Source organism: Scyliorhinus canicula, chromosome 1 (genome assembly GCF_902713615.1).
Source record: "Scyliorhinus canicula chromosome 1, sScyCan1.1, whole genome shotgun sequence".
In the NCBI taxonomy this organism is placed as follows: Eukaryota; Metazoa; Chordata; class Chondrichthyes; order Carcharhiniformes; family Scyliorhinidae; genus Scyliorhinus; species Scyliorhinus canicula.
Genome location: NC_052146.1, coordinates 10681129 through 10699462, shown reverse-complemented (window position 1 = coordinate 10699462; position 18334 = coordinate 10681129). Strand labels below are relative to the sequence as shown.

Sequence of the window (18334 nt, the reverse complement as noted above, 5' to 3'; positions counted from 1 at the left end):
ACGGATCCTCATATATGAGCGATGAGCTGCTCCAGTACCTGCTCAACGGGGGCATTGCCTCGAGCAGGACGTCCAGCTACAACCGCAGGGGAAATGGGCAGGTGGAGCGGGAGAATGGGACGGTCTGGAGGGCCGTCCAGCTGGCCCTACGGTCCAGAAATCTCCCAGCCTCCTGCTGGCAGGAGGTCCTCCCCGACGCACGTCACTCCATCCGGTCGCTCCTGTGCACCGCGACTAACGAAACCCCCCATGAACGTCTCTTTGCCTTCCCCAGGAAGTCCACCTCTGGGATTTCGCTCCCAACATGGCTGGCAGCTCCAGGACCCGTTCTCCGTAAACATGTGTGACTCTACAAGGCGGACCCGTCGGTTGAGAGGGTACAGCTACTCCACGCCAACCCGCAGCGCTTACGTAGGGTACCCAGACGGCCGCCAAGACACAGTATCCCTCAGGGCCCTGGCACCAGCTGATTCCCCACACACTCACACGCGCCCCTTCTGCCCCGGCGCCACCCTCCCGCCTCCCCCGGCGCACCCCACTGCAGCCCCCGCTCCAGGAGAATCCGTCCTCCCCTTGCTCCCACCCGGGGATGAAGAGGATGCCGACACGCTCCCGGAGTCGCCGAAGACCAAGCCAACGCCTGAGTCACCACCAGCACTGCGGCGCTCTCAACGGCAGATCAAGGCGCCCGATCGCCTAAATTTGTAACCTTCTCTGTAATTTTGAAAAGCAACCTGTCTATATATAGTTTCCACCACCCCCGCTAGACTCATTTTTAAGAGGGGGTGAATGTGGTAGTCACCACTGTTGTATTATATTGTATATATATATATAAATATATGGGTATTACGGTAAGGCTCCTGTACTACAGGTACGTGGGTAGATCCCTGCCTGCTGGCTCCACCCAGTAGGTGGAGTATAAATGTGCGGGCTCTCCGAACAGCAGCCATTTCATCAGCTGCTGTAGGAGGCCACACATCTCTGTGTAATAAAGCCTCGATTACATCCTACTCTCGTCTCGTCGTAATTGATAGTGCAACAGTTCTCATCTCCATGCTGGGCCTTGACATCACCAAAGACACAATGTCAAGATTCACAGGTACACTGATGATATTCAGCTTTATATCACTACCAAGTCCCGTGACCTCTCCACTATCTATTTGTCAGACTGTTCATCTGACCTGAATGGGTCAACATTCCCTCCAGTAATGATTGGCAAGACAGAAGCAATTATTTTGAGTCATCGGGCCCAATATCCTCGATAGGGTCCCAAACACTGTCTCCCAGTATCTCTCAAATCCCTCACACCCACAAAACACGTGAACGTGATTCTCTCTCCCCCCACCCCCCCAGCTCACATTTCTCACATCCATCTGTCACCCCCGGGAAGAACTCACTCTTCCGAGTCCTGCTCATGTGGACCCTATGCACCATTTTAAACTAAATCAAGCGCCTCCTCACCGCAGGAGGAGGTACAGTTCACTCGCTGCATTGCCTCACCCCCCTGTCCCCATCCCATCTCCCACTTCCGCTTGATCCTTTCCACCCGCGCCTTACCCTGCTCTCCCAACCACCCATATATGTCCCCAATCCTGCCCTCACCCACCTCATCTGGGAGCAGCATTTTCTCCAGCAGAGTGGACTCCGGTAAGTGGGGGAATGTCGGAAACTCCTGTTGCACAAAGTCCCACACCTGCCAGTATCTAAACTCACTCCCCCTCGGTAACTCAAACCTCTCCCAGTTCATCCAACCAGCGCATTTCCCCTCCGAGAACATATCCCTGACCCGCTCCAGCCCTTCCTCCCTCCACCCCCTGTACGTCCCGTCCATCCCACCTGATGTAATGCTATCGGCCGGGATTCTCTGAAAACGCGGCTAAATGTTGACGCCGGGGTAAACACCGGAGTGTTTCACGCCGGCATCAACAGGCCTCTTGTCCCAGTGACTGTTACCCACAGGACGCCAGCACGGCACCGGAATGCTCTACGCTGCTCCAGATGCGGGTCAGCGCATGCGCACGGTGGCCGCTTGCACGCCGGCGCCACGCAACTGGCGGAGCCACACAGCGGGATGGCGCGGAAGAAGGTAGGTCCCCCCGGATCGCGTGCGCTCGCCGGTCGGTGGCTCCCGATCGCGGGCCTGGCCATTGATGTGGCCCCCCCTCGGAGTCTGATCCCCCTGTCCCCCCCCCCCCCCCCCCCCCCCACCAGGACAGCCACCGCGGCTGTGGGTCCGAGCTCCCGCCGGGTGGAACCAAATGGGACCCACGCCGGTGGAACTTGGCGGGAAGTCAGCCGGTCGACCGCGGAGAATAGCCATGGGGCCTCTTTCAGCTGCCCCCTACCAGCGTCACGTCCCGGCATCGGACTGGCGTCAGGGTCCGTCTCGGTGTCAGCGCAGATTCTCCGAGCCAGTGTGCGTTCGGACAGTCCCAGCCATGGTTCCCACACGGTGGCATCAACACCGACATTTGATCCAATTTAAAATGCCTTCTCAGCTGATTCCATATCTTAATTGTTGACTCCACCACCGGACTCCCCGTATACTTCCTCGGAGCAACGGCAACGGGGCCGTCACCAGGGCCCTCAAACCTGAGCACTTACAGGAATTTGTCCCCCTCCCGTCTCCACCAATGCCTCACCGTCTCCACATTCGCTGCCCAATAACAGTGCATCAGGTTCTGGAACGGCAAAAACCCCTCTCTGCCTGTCTTTGTAGCAGCCCCCTCTTCACCCTCGGTACCTTCCCTGACCACAAAAATTCCGAGATCAGCACCTCCAATTTCCAAAAAAATACTTTAATAATTAATTTAATAATCGCTTATTGTCACAAGTAGGCTTCAATGAAGTTACTGTGAAAAGCCCCTTCGGGAGAAAAATCAGGAGGTACTGGAAACAAACAGAAAGCGTGGCTGCACATTCATCGTCACCACCTGCACCCTCCCTGCCAATGTCAAATGCAGAATATCCCACCTTTTAAGATCCCCTTTGACCTCTTCCACTAACCCCGTCAAGTTCCACCTGTGCATTGTGGTCCAGTCAGGCATTACCTGAATCCCCAGATACCGAAACCATTTCCTTGCCACCTTGAATGGCAGCGCCTCCAGGTTTGACCCTCCGCCTCGTTGCATTTGCTGGAAACACTTCGCTTTTCCCTACCTTCAGTTTATAACCCGAAAAGGCCCCGAATCTCTCCAACAAACCCATAATTATGCCCAAATTCTCCAGCGGGTCTGACACAAACAGCAACAGATTGTCCGCATTAATCCCGATATTCCCTACCCCCCCCCCCCACCTCACAATCCCTCCTCACTTAGACAATGCCCAAAAAGCCATCGCAAAGGGTTCGATGGTCAATGTGAATAGCAACGGCAGCAGCAGGCACCCCTGCCTCGTCCCCCTATGCAACCCTAAATACCCAAATTCGTCTCGTTCGTTCACACACTAGCCATGGGGGGGTGCATACAACAATCGAACCCACGCCACAAACCTCAGACCATTTCCATTCCTATTATTTGCCACTGCCTTAGTTGAGCCAGATCCAAGCGGATAACTCATTGGCCCTGATGCTTCCATGTTTTCTGGGCCTCTTATTGCTCCTCCCAAACCCCCCCCCCCCCCCCCCCCCCCCCCGCTCCATCCTCACACAACCACTTAACCATCCCCTCAAACCCTTCAGGTGCCCAGCATTGGGAGCCATAGTCACAATGGGGTTGAACTGTTACATAGAGTATTGCTGTAAGAAGTCTTACAACACCAGGTTAAAGTCCAACAGGTTTGTTTCAAACACGAGCTTTCGGAGCACTGCTCCATCCTCAGGTGAATCTAGAGTATTACTGAAAGAAGAGAGATATAGGGCATGAAATGTTTCTATTGGATTCGATTTCATTTATTGTCATGTGCACCAAGGTACAGTGAAAAGTATTGTTCCACATACAGTCTAGACAGATTGTTCCATACATGAAAATCATAGGACATACATAAACTCACAATGTAAATACATAGACACAGGCATCAGGTGAAGCATACAGAGTGTAGTACTACTCAGTAGAGAAGATGTGTGGAGAGATCAGATCAGTCCATAAGAGGGTAATTCAGGAGTCTGGTAACAGCGGGGAAGAAGCTGTTTTTGAATCTGTTATTTCGTGTTCTCAGACTTTTGTATCTCCTGCCTAATGGAAGAGGTTGGAAGAGAGAATAACCGGGTGGAAGGGGTCTTTGATTATGCTGCCCGCTTTCCCAAGGCAGAGGGAGGTTTCGACAGAGTCGATGGGAGGCGGGTTTGCGTGATGGACAGGGCTGTGTTCACGACTCTCTGAAGTTTCTTACAGTCTTGGGCCGGGCAGTTGCTACATCAGGCTGTGATGCAGCCAGGTAGGATGCTTTCTATGGTGCATCTGTAAAAATTGGTAACAGTCAAACAAGAACTAAGAAAAGATACAGCACAGGAACAGGCCTTTCGGCCCTCCAAGCCTGCGCTGATCCAGATCCTCCATCGAAAACTGTTGCCTATTTTCTCAGGATCTGTATCCCTCTGCTCCCTGCCCATTCATGTATCTGTCTAGATACATCTTAAATGACGCTATCGTGCCCGCCTCTACCACCTCCGCCGGCAATGTGTTCCAGGCACCCACCACCCTCTGCGTAAAGAACTTTCCACGCATATCTCCCTTAAACTTTTCCCCTTTCATCTTGAACTTGTGACCCCTTTTAATTGACACCCCCACTCTTGGAAAAAGCTTATTGCGACCCACCCTGTCCATACCTCTCATGATTTTGTAGACCTCAATCAGATCCCCCCTCAACCTCCGTCTTTCTAATGAAAATAATCCTAATCTACTCAACCTCTCTTCATAGCTAGCGCTCTCCATACCAGGCAACATCCTGGTGAACCTCCTCTGCACCCTCTCCAAAGCATCCACATCCTTCTGGTAATGTGGCGACCAGAACTGTACGCAGTATTCCAAATTGGCCGAACCAAAGTCTTATACAACTGGAACATGACCTGCCAACACTTGTACTCAATACCCCTTCCAATGAAGGAAAGCATGCTGTATGCTTTCTTGACCACTCTATCGACCTGCATAGCCACCTTCACGGTACAATGGACCTGAACACACAGATGAAAAGCCCCTAGTCGCCACATTCCAGCGCCTATTCGGAGAGGCCGGTATGGGAATTGAGCCTGCGCTGCTGGCCTTTTTCTGCATTACAAGCCAGCTGTTTAGCCCACTGTGCTAAACCAGCTCCAGATACCGACAATATATATACAAGCTAATTACTGCGGATGCTGGAATCAGAAACGAAAGAGAAAATGCTGGAAAATCTCAGCAAGTCTGGCAGCATCTGTAGGGAGAGAAAAGAGCTAATGTTTCGAGTCCGATGTCTCTTTGTCAAAGTTAACAGACAGAAAAAGTGGGAAATATTTATACTGTGGAGTGCGAATGAAAGATGAGTCATAGCCACAGAATCCCAGGAAACCGGGTGCTAATGGCCACAGATCCCAAGGGGAAAGAGTGTTAATGGCTGTCCCCAGCGAGAACAAAAGATGTGAAAGGTCAAACAGCAGAGAAACTAACATCAGAGGATGAACTGTAGATGTGGGGGGAGGGGAAGGGGGAAGCAAAGAGGAGAAAAGATAAGGAAAGGTGGATAAGATGGGGGGGTTAATATATAAATGTGCGAATGTGTTGGACAATGGATTCCTTAGACTTACTGGGGCCTCCTGTGTTTCCCTTTTCATATTCAAATGATTAAATCATTTCCAATGTGGGTGACTTTAACCCCTTGCCTGCTGGTTTGCCCTTGACCTGTGCTATTAAAATACTTTGAGACATCTTTATTATGCCAATCCTGACACATATAGCAATTTCTTCCGCTAACACCTTCATTGGCCGGGGCCGGAGTATAAAAATTGGCAAGTCATGTTGCAGCTGTACAGAACCTTAGTTAGGCCACATAGAACGTAGAACATAGAACATTACAGCGCAGTACGGGCCCTTCGGCCCTCGATGTTGCGCCGACCTGTGAAACCATCTGAAGCCTATCTGACCTACACTATTCCATTTTCATCCATATGTCTATCCAGTGACCACTTAAATGCCCTTAAAGTTGGCGAGTCTACTACTGTTGCAGGCAGGGCGTTCCACACCCCTACTACTCTCTGAGTAAAGAAACTGCCTCTGACATCTGTCCTATATCTACCACCCCTCAATTTAAAGCTATGTCCCCTCGTGTTGGTCATCACCATCCGAGGAAAAAGACTCTCACTGTCCACCCTATCTAACCCTCTGACTATCTTATATGTCTCTATTAAGTCACCTCTCAGCCTTCTCTCTAACGAAAACAACCTCAAGTCCCTGAGCCTTTCCTCGTAAGACCTTCCCTCCATACCAGGCAACATCCTAGTAAATCTCCTCTGAACCCTTTCCAAAGCTTCCACATCCTTCCTATAATGTGGTGACCAGAACTGCACGCAGTACTCCAGGAGCGGCCGCACCAGAGTTATGTACAGCTGCAGCATGACCTTGTGGCTCCGAAACTCAATCCCCCTACTGATAAAGGCTAGCACACCATATGCCTTCTTAACAGCCCTATTAACCTGGGTGGCAACTTTCAGGGATTTATGTACCTGGATGCCGAGATCTCTCTGTTCATCTACACTACCAAGAATCTTGCCATTAGCCCAGTACTCTGCATTCCTGTTAGTCCTTCCAAAGTGAACCACCTCACACTTTTCCACATTAAACTCCATCTGCCACCTCTCAGCCCAGCTCTGCAGCTTATCTATGTCCCTCTGTATCCTATAACATCCTTCAGCACTATCCACAACTCCACCGACCTTTGTGTCATCTGCAAATTTACTAACCCATCCTTCTACACCCTCTTCCAGGTCATTTATAAAAATGACAAACAGCAGTGGCCCCAAAACAGATCCTTGCGGTACACCACTAGTAACTGAACTCCAGGATGAACATTTGCCATCAACCACCACCCTCTGTCTTCTTTCAGCTAGCCAATTACTGATCCAAACCGCTAAATCACCTTCAATCCCATACTTCCTTATTTTCTGCAACAGCCTACCGTGGGGAACCTTATCAAACGCCTTACTGAAATCCATATACACCACATCAACCGCTTTACCCTCATCCACCTGTTTGGTCACCTTCTCAAAAAACTCAATAAGGTTTGTGAGGTATGACCTACCCTTCACAAAACCGTGTTGACTATCGCTAATCAACTTGTTCTTTTCAAGATGATTATAAACCCTATCTCTTATAACCTTTTCCAACATTTTACCCACAACCGAAGTAAGGTTCACAGGTCTATAATTACCAGAGTTGTCTCTACTCCCCTTCTTGAACAAGGGGACAACATTTGCTATCCTCCAGTCTTCCGGCACTATTCCTGTCGACAAAGACGACATAAAGATCAAAGACAAAGGCTCTGCAATCTCCTCCCTGGCTTCCCAGAGAATCCTAGGATAAATCCCATCTGGCCCAGGGGACTTATCTATTTTGACATTTTCCAAAATTCATAACACCTCCTCCTTTTGAACCTCAATTCCATCTAGCCTGGTCGACTGAACCTGAGTATTCTCCTCGACAACATTGTCTTTCTCCAGTGTAAACACTGATGAAAAATATCCATTTAACGCTTCCCCTATCTCCTCTGATTCCATACACAACTTTCCACTACTATCCTTGATTGGCCCTAATCTTATTCTAGTCATTCTTTTGTTCCTGATATACCTATAGAAAGCCTTAGGGTTTTCCTTGATCCTATCCACCAACGACTTTTCGCGTCCTCTCCTCGCTCTTCTTAACTCTCCCTTGAGGTCCTTCCTGGCTAACTTGTAACTCTCAAGTGCCCTAACTGAGCCTTCATGGCTCATCCTAACATAAGCCTTCTTCTTCCTCTTGACAAGTGCTTCAACTTCCTTAGTAAACCACGGTTCCCTTGCTCGACAACTTCCTCCCTGCCTGACAGGTACATACTTATCAAGGACATGCAGTAGCTGTTCCTTGAAAAAGCTCCACATTTCGATTGTACCCATCCCCTGCAGTTTCCTTCCCCATCCTATACATCCTAAATCTAGCATCATAATTGCCTTTCCCCCAGCTATAATTCTTGCCTTGCGGTATATACCTATCCCTGCCCATTGCTAAAGTAAACATAACCGAGTTGTGATCACTATCACCAAAGTGCTCACCTACATCTAAATCTAATACCTGGCCGGGTTCATTACCCAGTACCAAATCCAATGTGGCCTCGCCCCTTGTTGGCCTGTCTACATACTGTGTCAGAAAACCCTCCTGCACACAGTGCACAAAAACTGACCCATCTATAGTACTCGAACTATAGTATTTCCAGTCAATATTTGGAAAGTTAAAGTCCCCCATAACAACTACCCTGTTACTCTCGCTCCTGTCGAGAATCATCTTTGCAATCCTATCCTCTACATCTCTGGAACTATTCGGAGGTCTATAGACAACTCCCAACAGGGTGACCCCTCCTCTCCTGTTCCTAACCTCGGCCCATACTACCTCATACGTCCTTTCTACCGCCGTAATACTTTCCTTGATTAACAATGCCCCCCCCCCCCCCTCTTTTACCATCTTCTTTGTTCTTACAGAAACATCTAAATCCTGGAACCTGCAACAACCATTCCTGTCCCTGCTCTACCCATGTCTCCGAAATCACCACAACATCGAAGTCCCAGGTACCAACCCATGCTGCAAGCTCACCCACCTTATTCCCGATGCTCCTGGCGTTGAAGTAGACACACTTCAAACCAGCTTCTTGCTTGCCGATGCCCTCTTTCGAACTTTTAACCCAATCCCTGACCTCACTACTCTCAACATCCTGTACACTGGGACTACAATTTAGGTTCCCATCCCCCTGCTGAATTAGTTTAAACCCCCCCCCCCCCCCCCCGAAGAGCACTAGCAAATCTCCCCCCCAGGATATTGGTACCCCTCTGGTTCAGGTGAAGACCATCCTGTTTGTAGAGGTCCCACCTACCCCAGAATGAGCCCCAATTATCCAGGAAACCAAAACCCTCCCTCCTGCACCATCCCTGTAGCCACGTGTTCAACTCCTCTCTCTCCTTATTTCTCACTTCGCTAGCACGTGGCACGGGTAACAACCCAGAGATAACAACTGTTTGTTCTAGCTCTCAGCTTCCACCCTAACTCCCTGAATTTCTGTCTCAAATCCCCATCTCTCTTCCTACCTATGTCGTTGGTACCTATGTGGACCACGACTTGGGGCTGCTCCCCCTCCCCCTTAAGGATCCCAAAAGCACAATCAGAGACATCACAAACCATGGCACCTGGGAGGCAACACACCAACCGTGAGTCTCTTTTGTTCCCACAGAACCTCCTGTCTGTTCCTCTAACTATGGAGTCCCCAATGACAAGTGCTCTGTTCCTCTTCTCCCTTCCCTTCTGAGCAACAGGGACAGACTCTGTGCCAGAGACCTGTGCCCCATTGCTTACCCCGGTAAGTCATCCCCCGCAACAGTATCCAAAATGGTATACTTGTTATAGAGGGGAACGACCACAGGGGATCCCTGCACTGCCTGCCGGTTCCCTCTCCCTCCCCTGACGGTAACCCATCTACCTTCTTCTTTTACCTGAGGTGTGACTACCTCCCTATAACTCCTCTCAATAACCCCGTCTGCCTCCCGAATGATTCGAAGTTCATCCAGCTCCAGAACGCGGTTCTTGAGGAGCTGGAGTTGGGTGCACTTCCCACAGTTGTAGTCAGCAGGGACACTAGAGGTGACCCTTTCCTCCCACATTCTGCAGGAGGAACATTCAACTGCCCTAGCCTCCATTCCCACTGAACTAACTTCCCAACTACTGAAAACTAAAAAAAAACTTGTTAGTTTAGCAATCCGACGGACAGAACTTTTTTTTTGGTTAGAGGAGGAGGATGGGTGGGAGACACTACGTAAGTAGTGTTTCGGGTAAAGCTGTCACTCGAGAACAGCCCCTTCACAAACCATCTTCAACTTACGCTGACCGCACTGCACGTATGCAAATCTCCCCGGAACAGCCAATCAGAAGCTCTGCTCTGCTGCCCTCTGCTGGTTGCTTGCCTTCCGTCGAACTCCTCGGGTCACTTGTGCAGGTACACCTTCAACTTACACTGACCGCACTGCACGTATGCAAATCTCCCCGGAACAGCCAATCAGAAGCTCTGCTCTGCTGCCCTCTGCTGGTTGCTTGCCTTCCGTCGAACTCCTTGGGTCACTTGTGCAGGTACACCTTCAACTTACGCTGACCGCACTGCACGTATGCAAATCTCCCCGGAACAGCCAATCAGAAGCTCTGCTCTGCTGCCCTCTGCTGGATGTATTGGAGTATAGTGTTAAATTCTGGTCGCCACACTACCAGAAGGATGTGGAGGCTTTAGAGAGGGCGCAGAAGAGATTTACCAGGATGTTGCCTGGTATGGAGGGCATTAGCTATGAGGAGCGGTTGAATAAACTCGGTTTGTTCTCACTGGAATGAAAGAGGTTGAGGGGCGACCTGATAGAGGTCTACAAAATTCTGAGGGGCATATACAGAGTGGATAGTCAGAGGCTTTTTCCCAGGGTAGAGGGGTAAATTACTAGGGGGCATAGGTTTAAGGTGCGAGGGGCAAGGTTTAGAGGAGATGTACGACGCAAATTTTATTTACACAGAGGGTAGTGGGTGCCTGGAACTCGCTGCTGGAGGAGGTGGTGGAAGTGATAGTGACGTTTAAGGGGTGTCTTGACAAATACATGAATAGGATGGGAATAGAGGGATACGGACCCCAGAAGTGTAGAAGATTTTAGTTTAGATGGGCAGCATGGTCGGCGCAGGCTTGGAGGGCTGAAGGGCCTGTTCCTGTGCTGTACTTTTCTTTGTTCTTTATTCTTTTGTAGGAGTGTGTACAATACTTCGCGTCCTGGGTCAATGACCAGGCAGTTTTGCTGGCATTAAGGGATAAATTGTTGCTGCTCGTGAGTGACAAAGTTGGTACATCAGCTTCCCAGTCGATATCAATTCAAATTCCATTTGTAATCTCTTTCTCTGTGCTAACAGCTCCATTGTTGGGGCCATGGAGTACTATCACCTCCAGAATTGAGTCAACCAGCCTCTGCCTGTCTACCCTCACAACCTTGCCTTGTATCAGATTACCTCCCCTCTGATCACTGCCTTCAGCGCTTAAGAATTAAGCAAGATTATGATTAAATTACCAGTCTAAAGGGAACAACAATTTATACTGCATGAGAAGAATGCACTGATTGGAGGGCAGCACGGTGGTGCAGTGGTTAGCACTGCTACCTCATGGTGCCGAGGGCCCGGGGTCAATCCCGGCGCCGGGTCACTGTCCGTGTGGAATTTGCACATTCGCCCCGTGTCTGCGTGGGTCCCTCCTCCACAACCCAAAGTTGCGCAGTGTAGGTGGATTGGCCACACTAAATTGTCTCTTAATTGCGAAAAAAAAAATTGGGTACTCTAAATCAGGGGTGTCAAGAGGAAGAAGGGGGCTTATGTAAGGATGGGAAAACAAGGTTCAGTTAGGGCACTTGAGGGATACAAGATAGCTAGGAAGGGGCTCAAGAAAGGACTTAGGAGAGCTAGGAGGGGGCATGAGAAGTCCTTGGCGTGTAGGATCAAGGAAAACCCCAAGGCCTTTTACACTTATGTGAGGAATAAAAGAATGACCAAGGTGAAGTTAGGGCCGGTCAAGAACAGTAGTGGGAACTGAAGATATAGGAGAGGCTCTAAATGAATACTTTTCTTCAGTGTTCACAAAGGAGAGGGGCCATGTTGTTGAGGAGGATAGTGTGATACAGTAGGCTGGTAGCCTCCAGCTGGTAGGCTGGAGGAGGTAGATATTCGGAAGGGAGATGTGTTAGAAATTTTGAGAAGCCTGAGGATAGCTAAGTCCACCGGGCCTGATGGGATATATCCTAGGATTCTTTGGGAGGCGAGGGATGAGATTGCAGAGCCTATGGCTTTGATCTTTATGTCCTCACTGTCTACAGGAATAGTGCCAGAAGACTGGAGAGAGGCGAATGTTGTCCCCTTGTTCAAGAAAAGGAATAGGTATAACCTTGGGAATTATAGGCCGGTTAGTCTCACTTCGGTCGTAGGTAAATTATTGGAAAGGGTCCTGAGGGATAGGATTTATGATCATTTGGAAAGATACAACTTAATCCAGGATAGTCAGCACGGATTTGTGAGGGGTAAGTCTTGCCTCAGAAGTTTGATTGTATTCTTTGAGGAGGTAACTAAGTACATAGATGAAGGTACAGTAGTTGATGTCGTATACATGGATTTTAGTAAGGCGTTTGATAAGGTTCCCCATGGTCGGCTCATGCAGAAAGTAAGGAGGCATAGAGGGAAATTTGGCCAATTGGATAAGTAACTGGCTATCACATAGAACACAGAGGGTGGTGGTAGATGGTAAATTGGTGGTAGATGGTAAATTTTCATCCTGGAGCCCAGTCACCAGGGGTGTACCACAGGGATCAGTGCTGGGTCCTCTGCTATTTATGATTTTTATCAATGACTTGGATGATGTGGTTGAAGGTTGGGTTAGTAAATTTGCTGATGACACCTGTTGTAGGCTGCAAAGAGACATTGATAGGATGCAGAGCTGGGCTGAGATAGGATGGAGTTTAACCATGATAAGTGTGAGGTGATTGATTTTGGTGGGACAAATTTGAATGTGGATTACAGGGTTAACGGCAGGGTTCTGAAGAATGTGGATTAGTAGAGAGATCTCGGAATTCACGTCCATCGATCTTTGAAAGTTGCCACCCAAGTAGATAGAGCCGTGAAGAAAGCCTTTAGTGTGTTAGCATTTATTAACAGGGGGATTGAGTTTAAGAGCCATGAGGTTATGCTGCAACTGTACAAGACCTTGGTTAGACCACATTTGGAGTATTGTATGCAGTTCTGGTCACCTCATTATAGGAAGGATGTGGAAGCATTGGAAAGGGTGCAAAGGAGATTTCCCAGGATGCTGCCTGGATTGGAAGGTAGGTCTTATGAGGAAAGGTTGAGGGAGCTAGGACTTTTCTCATTGGAGCGAAAGAGGATGAGAGGTGACTTAATTGAGGTGTATAAGATGATGAGAGGGATAGAGAGTGGACGTTCAGCGACTTTTTCCTCGGGTGGATGTAGCTGTTACAAGGGGGCATAACTATAAGGTTCATGATGGAAGATATAGGAGAGATGTCCGAGGTAGGTTCTTTACTCAGAGAGTGGTTGGGGCATGGAACGCACTCCCAGCTATGGTAGTGGAGTCGGACACTTTAGGAACTTTCAAGCGGTTATTGGATAGGCACATGGAGCACACCAGAATGATTGGGAGTGGGTTGATTTGATCTTAGTTTCAGACTAGTTTGGCACAACATTGTGGGCCGAAGGGCCTGTGCTGTGCTGTACAGTTCTATGTTCTAAATCAGACATTGTCAAAGTCGGGGGAGCGACCCACGGGTAGGTCGCAGGCGGGTGTCGGGAGGGTCGGCGGGTGTGGAGCCGTCTGTCGCGGCATGCGCAGAATGAGCGGGCATGCATGCGCATTGCGGCTGCGTTTTTTTAATATGGTAAAAAGGCTGCTCACAGCCGGCATAGTTAAAAGCCGGCTGCTACTCGCTCTGCCCGGTTCGGAAATGCTCGGTTCTTCTGAACGAAGCTAAAGCCGAGATTCCCCCCGGTGACTAACACCATCGGACCCACCCGCAGAGATCCAGCGCCATGGCCTCCATCTCGGAACTCGCCTGTGTCTACAGCGCCCTCATCCTGCATGGCGACAAGGTCACTGTCACCGAAGACAAACTCAATGCCCTGATTAAAACAGCTGGTGTGACCATTGAGCCTTTCTGGCCAGTCTGTTTGCCAATATTGACGTCAATAGTCTGATCTGCAACGTTAATGCTGGTCATCGTGCCCCAGCTGCTGCAGCAGCTGTTTCCACCGCTGCCCCTGCTGCTCCTGAAGAGAAAAAGGAAGAGAAGAAACAGGAAGTATCTGAAGAGTGACGATGACAAGAGGCTGGTTTAGCACACTGGGCTAAACAGCTGGCTTGTAATGCAGAACAAGGAAGCAACACGGGTTCAATTCCCGTACCGGCCTCCCTGAACAGGTGCCGGAATGTGGCGACTAGGGACTTTTCACAGTAACTTCATTGAAGCCTACTTGTGACAATACGCGATTATTACTTTGGTCTCTTTGATCAAATGTGCCGTGCAACAACATTGTTACAATTTACAAAAAATAAATAAAAATTGAATATAAAAGCTGGCTGCTGCGGCTGCAGACCGCGAATTTGCGCAAACTGAGAGGCAGAAGATTTTTTTTTTAAATTCTGTATAATCTTCTTGCCTGAGGGAGGCAGAGAGCAGGTCACAGCCCCTGAACATCGGCATCACGTGCTTTGGGCGCGATTGCGATTCCTCCATTTTGTCAGCAGCAAACAAGGCAAGAGAAAATGGTGGGTCGCGAAGGTCGGCCAGCGTGGGTCGCGAAGGTCGGCCAGCGTGGGTCCCGAAGGTTGGCCAGTTGGTAAAAATGGGTCCCGGAAATAAAACTTTGAAAAACACTGCTCTAAATGTTTAAAAAGTATACTCTGATTGCTGGAGGTATTTCCATGGAGAATGCAGCAGGGAACAGTTAACTGCCAAGCTCGTCTTTAAATTCAAACCAAGCAGATCAATTGGTTAGTCAAGGCAATGCCATGGGGAATGAACCAGGGAATGGCTGCCGCTCAAGATTTTATTTAGTTAAAAAAGACGCGAAATGCGTGCATGCTGTCTCTGTGTGCAAAGGACTCGACCTTATGTGAACATACGTAGCTTCTAGCACACCTAAGTGAGCCATACAGTGAGCCCAATCATGGGATTTGTGCTTCATCGGCCAGCATTTGTTGCCCATCCCTAACTACTCTTGAACTGAGAGGCCATCACATTGTTGTGGGGTTACACAGATGTAGGTCAGACCAAGCATGGATGAGTGAGCCTGATGGGTATTTTGTCACTATGAGCCTGGGTCTCTACGTTACTCATTGTTACCATGTGCCCACCATTTCTTCTTAATTATATTCCATTTGCCGCAGATGCTGCCAGACATGCCAAGTATTTCCAGCATTTGCTGTTTTTATTCCAATTTCCAGCAGCTGCAGTATTTTGCTATTTCAAACAGTATCTTTCCAAAAGACCAAGTCAACAAGACCAAAGATTAAAAAAAATAAAAAAATTTAGAGTACCCAATTATTTTTTTCCCAATTAAGGGGCAATTTAGCGTGGCCAATCCACCTACCCTGCACATATTTGGGTTGTGGGGGTGAAACCCACGCAGACACGGGGAGAATGTGCAAACTCCACACGGACAGTGACCCAGGGCCGGGAATCGAACCCGGGTCCTCAGCGCCGCAGTACCAGTGCTAACCACTGTGCCACATGCCGCCCTCAACAAGACCAACGATATTTAGGTTGGGTAGATTGGCCATGCTAAATCAGCTTTGACAAAGAGTCAACCACACTCGAAATGTCAGCTCCCTTCTCTCTCCACAGATGCTGTCTGATCTGCTGAAATTGTCCTGTATTTTCTGTTTTTGCTTCTGATTCCAGCATCCGTAGTAATGTGCTTTTATGCTCAGTTGTCTGTCCAGAGTCTGCACGTTCTCCCCGTGTCTGCGTGGGTTTCCTCCGGGTGCTCTGGTTTCCTCCCACAAGTTCCGAAAGACGTGCTTGTTAGGTGAATTGGACATTCTGAATTCTCCCTCCGTGTACCCAAATAGGCGCTGGAATGTGGCGAGTAGGGAATTTTCACAGTAACCTCATTGCAGTGTTAATGTAAGCCTACTTGTGACGATAAAGATTATTATATTATTATAATTTAGCGTGGCCAATCCACCTACCCTGCACATCTTTGGGTTGTGGAGGTGAGTCCCCCACACGGACAGTAACCCAGGGCCGGGATTGAACCTGGGATCTTGGCGCCGCGAGGCAGCAGTGTTAACCACTGTGCCGCCCAGGGTGGGTGCAGACTCAATGGGCTGAATGGCCTTCCTCTGCACTGTTGGGGTTCAATGATCCTGACCTCTGGAGGAGGAGAAGGCACCAGAGCTTTGATTGACACTCAGATGGAACAAAGAAAAGTACAGCACAGGAACAGGCCCTTCGGCCATGCAAGCCTGTGCCGACCATGCTGCCCGTCTAAACTAAAAGCTTCTACACTTCCTGGGTCCGTATCCCTCTATTCCCATCCTATTCATGTATTTGTCAAGATCCCTCTTGAATGTCACTATCGTCCCTGCTTCCACCACCTCCTTCGGCAGCCAGTTCCAGGCACCCACTACCCTCTGTGTAAAAAACTTGCCTCGTACATCTCCTCTAAATCTTGCCCCTCGCACCTTAAACCTATGCCCCCTAGTAATTGACCCCTCTACCCTGGCGAAAAGCCTCTGACTATCCACTCTGCCTATGCCCCTCATAATTTTGTAGACCTCTATCAGGTCGCCCCTCAACCTCTGTCATTCCAGAATTCATTTAACCACTCCTCATAGCTAATGCCCTCCAAACCAGGCAACATCCTGGTAAATCTCTTCTGCACCCTCTCTAAAGCCTCCATATCCTTCTGGTAGTGTGGCGACCAGAATTGAACACTATACTCCAAGTGTGGCCAAACTAAGGTTCTATACAGCTGCAACATTACTTTCCAATTCTTATACTCAATGCCCTGGCCAATGAAGGCAAGCATGCCGTATGTCTTCTTGACTACCTTCTCCACCTGTGTTGCCCCCTTCAGTGACCTGTGGACCTGTACACTATCTCTATCAATACTCTTGAGGGTTCTACCATTCACTGTATATTCCCTACCTGCATTAGACCTTCCAAAATGCATTACCTCACATTTGTCGGGATTAAACTCCATCTGCCATCTCTCCGCCCAAGTCTCCAATCTATCTAGATCCTGCTGTATCCTCTGACAGTTCTCATCGCTATCCGCAATTCCACCAACCTTTGTGTCGTCTGCAAACTTACTAATCAGACCAGTTACATTTTCCTCCAAATCATTTATATATACTACGAACAGCAAAGGTCCCAGCACTGATCCCTCCGAAGCACCCTTCCATTGCTACTCTCTGCCTTCTATGACATAGCCTGTTCTGTATCCATCTTGCCAGCTCACCCCATCCCATGTGACTTCACCTTTTGTATGGGGGCGTGCTCAGCACTCGCGGGCTGATTGGCTGAAAGCAGTGTCAATCAAGTTGGGACGTGACGAGCTGCCGTTCCCGGGGCGACGCGCAAGGGAAGGCGGTGCCACAGCTGATGATTGACGTTGACAACCGCTCCGCCCCTCGCGCGGGTGCCGGCCCTCCGAGATGGGCAGGCCGGCCGGTGACTGGCTGAGCGGGACGTCAACCATCCTGCGGACGCATGCGCGGTGGCGCCGGGATAGGCGGGCCGGCCGGTGACTGGCTGAGCGGGACGTCAACTATCCTGCGGACGCATGCGCGATGGCGCCGGGATGGGCGGGCCGGCCGGTGACTGGCTGAGCGGGACGTCAACCATCCTGCGGACGCATGCGCGGTGGCGCCGGGATAGGCGGGCCGGCCGGTGACGGGTTGAGCGGGACGTCGATCATTTTCGTCATCAGCGTGGCGCATGCGCGTGGGCTGGTTCAGGTGCTCGGGGTCGATGGGTGAAGGGAGGGCGATGAGAGTCTGTGGTGTTTATCACTGTATAAGAGGTAGGCTTGGCTCACTGATAAACATGGCCGTGAAAAACACCTTCTGTGTATTGCATGGCAAATAACGTGGTTTACCCTCTGGAGGAGCAGCCTCCCCAGATAAATGCATCTTGTTTGTGATGAAGCCAAGACCAGGCCTCAGGCCTCGGGCTCTCAGCCTCTTTCCCACCCCCTAACTTTCCTTTTTAAATTAGGCAGCAGTGGGACGGCTTCTTGTATTTTCGGACTGTGCGGGTTTTTTAAATAATTGGTGTAATCAGCGACAGGTTGATGGTGGCTGGGTGAAGCTGAACGGCGTTCATGAGGCCTGTTGCTGTGTGGCCTGCATCGATTGGAATCATGCTCCACCTGCCATAGAGCCACCCAGGGAGATGCACACACAGGAGCAGCAACTCTTTCGGAATTTATGGCTGGAGGTGATTATAGCCCAACTCTTTGGGGTTGGGTTGTGGGGGACACACATTTCCCCTTGTTGGTCAGTACTTTTGAACACAGTTTCTGGGTTTAAAGCTGCATCTTTTGTGCCCTTTTAAAAAAAAAAGTTGACATTTTATTTTCTCTTTTTAACAAAGTCTGGAGGGTCGGCA

The 18334-nt window shown here is 49.6% G+C and overlaps 1 protein-coding gene across 1 annotated transcript in view; it reads left to right on the top strand.

Moving 5' to 3' along the window:
• The first annotated feature begins 17658 nt into the window (after positions 1-17658).
• The window catches only part of dgcr8 (DGCR8 microprocessor complex subunit), a 77591-nt gene continuing 76915 nt past the window's right edge, over positions 17659-18334 (top strand). Inside the window, exon 1 of the mRNA XM_038808464.1 lies at positions 17659-17747. The gene's annotated coding sequence lies outside the window, so the exon portion shown is untranslated. The remainder of the gene's footprint in view (positions 17748-18334) is intronic.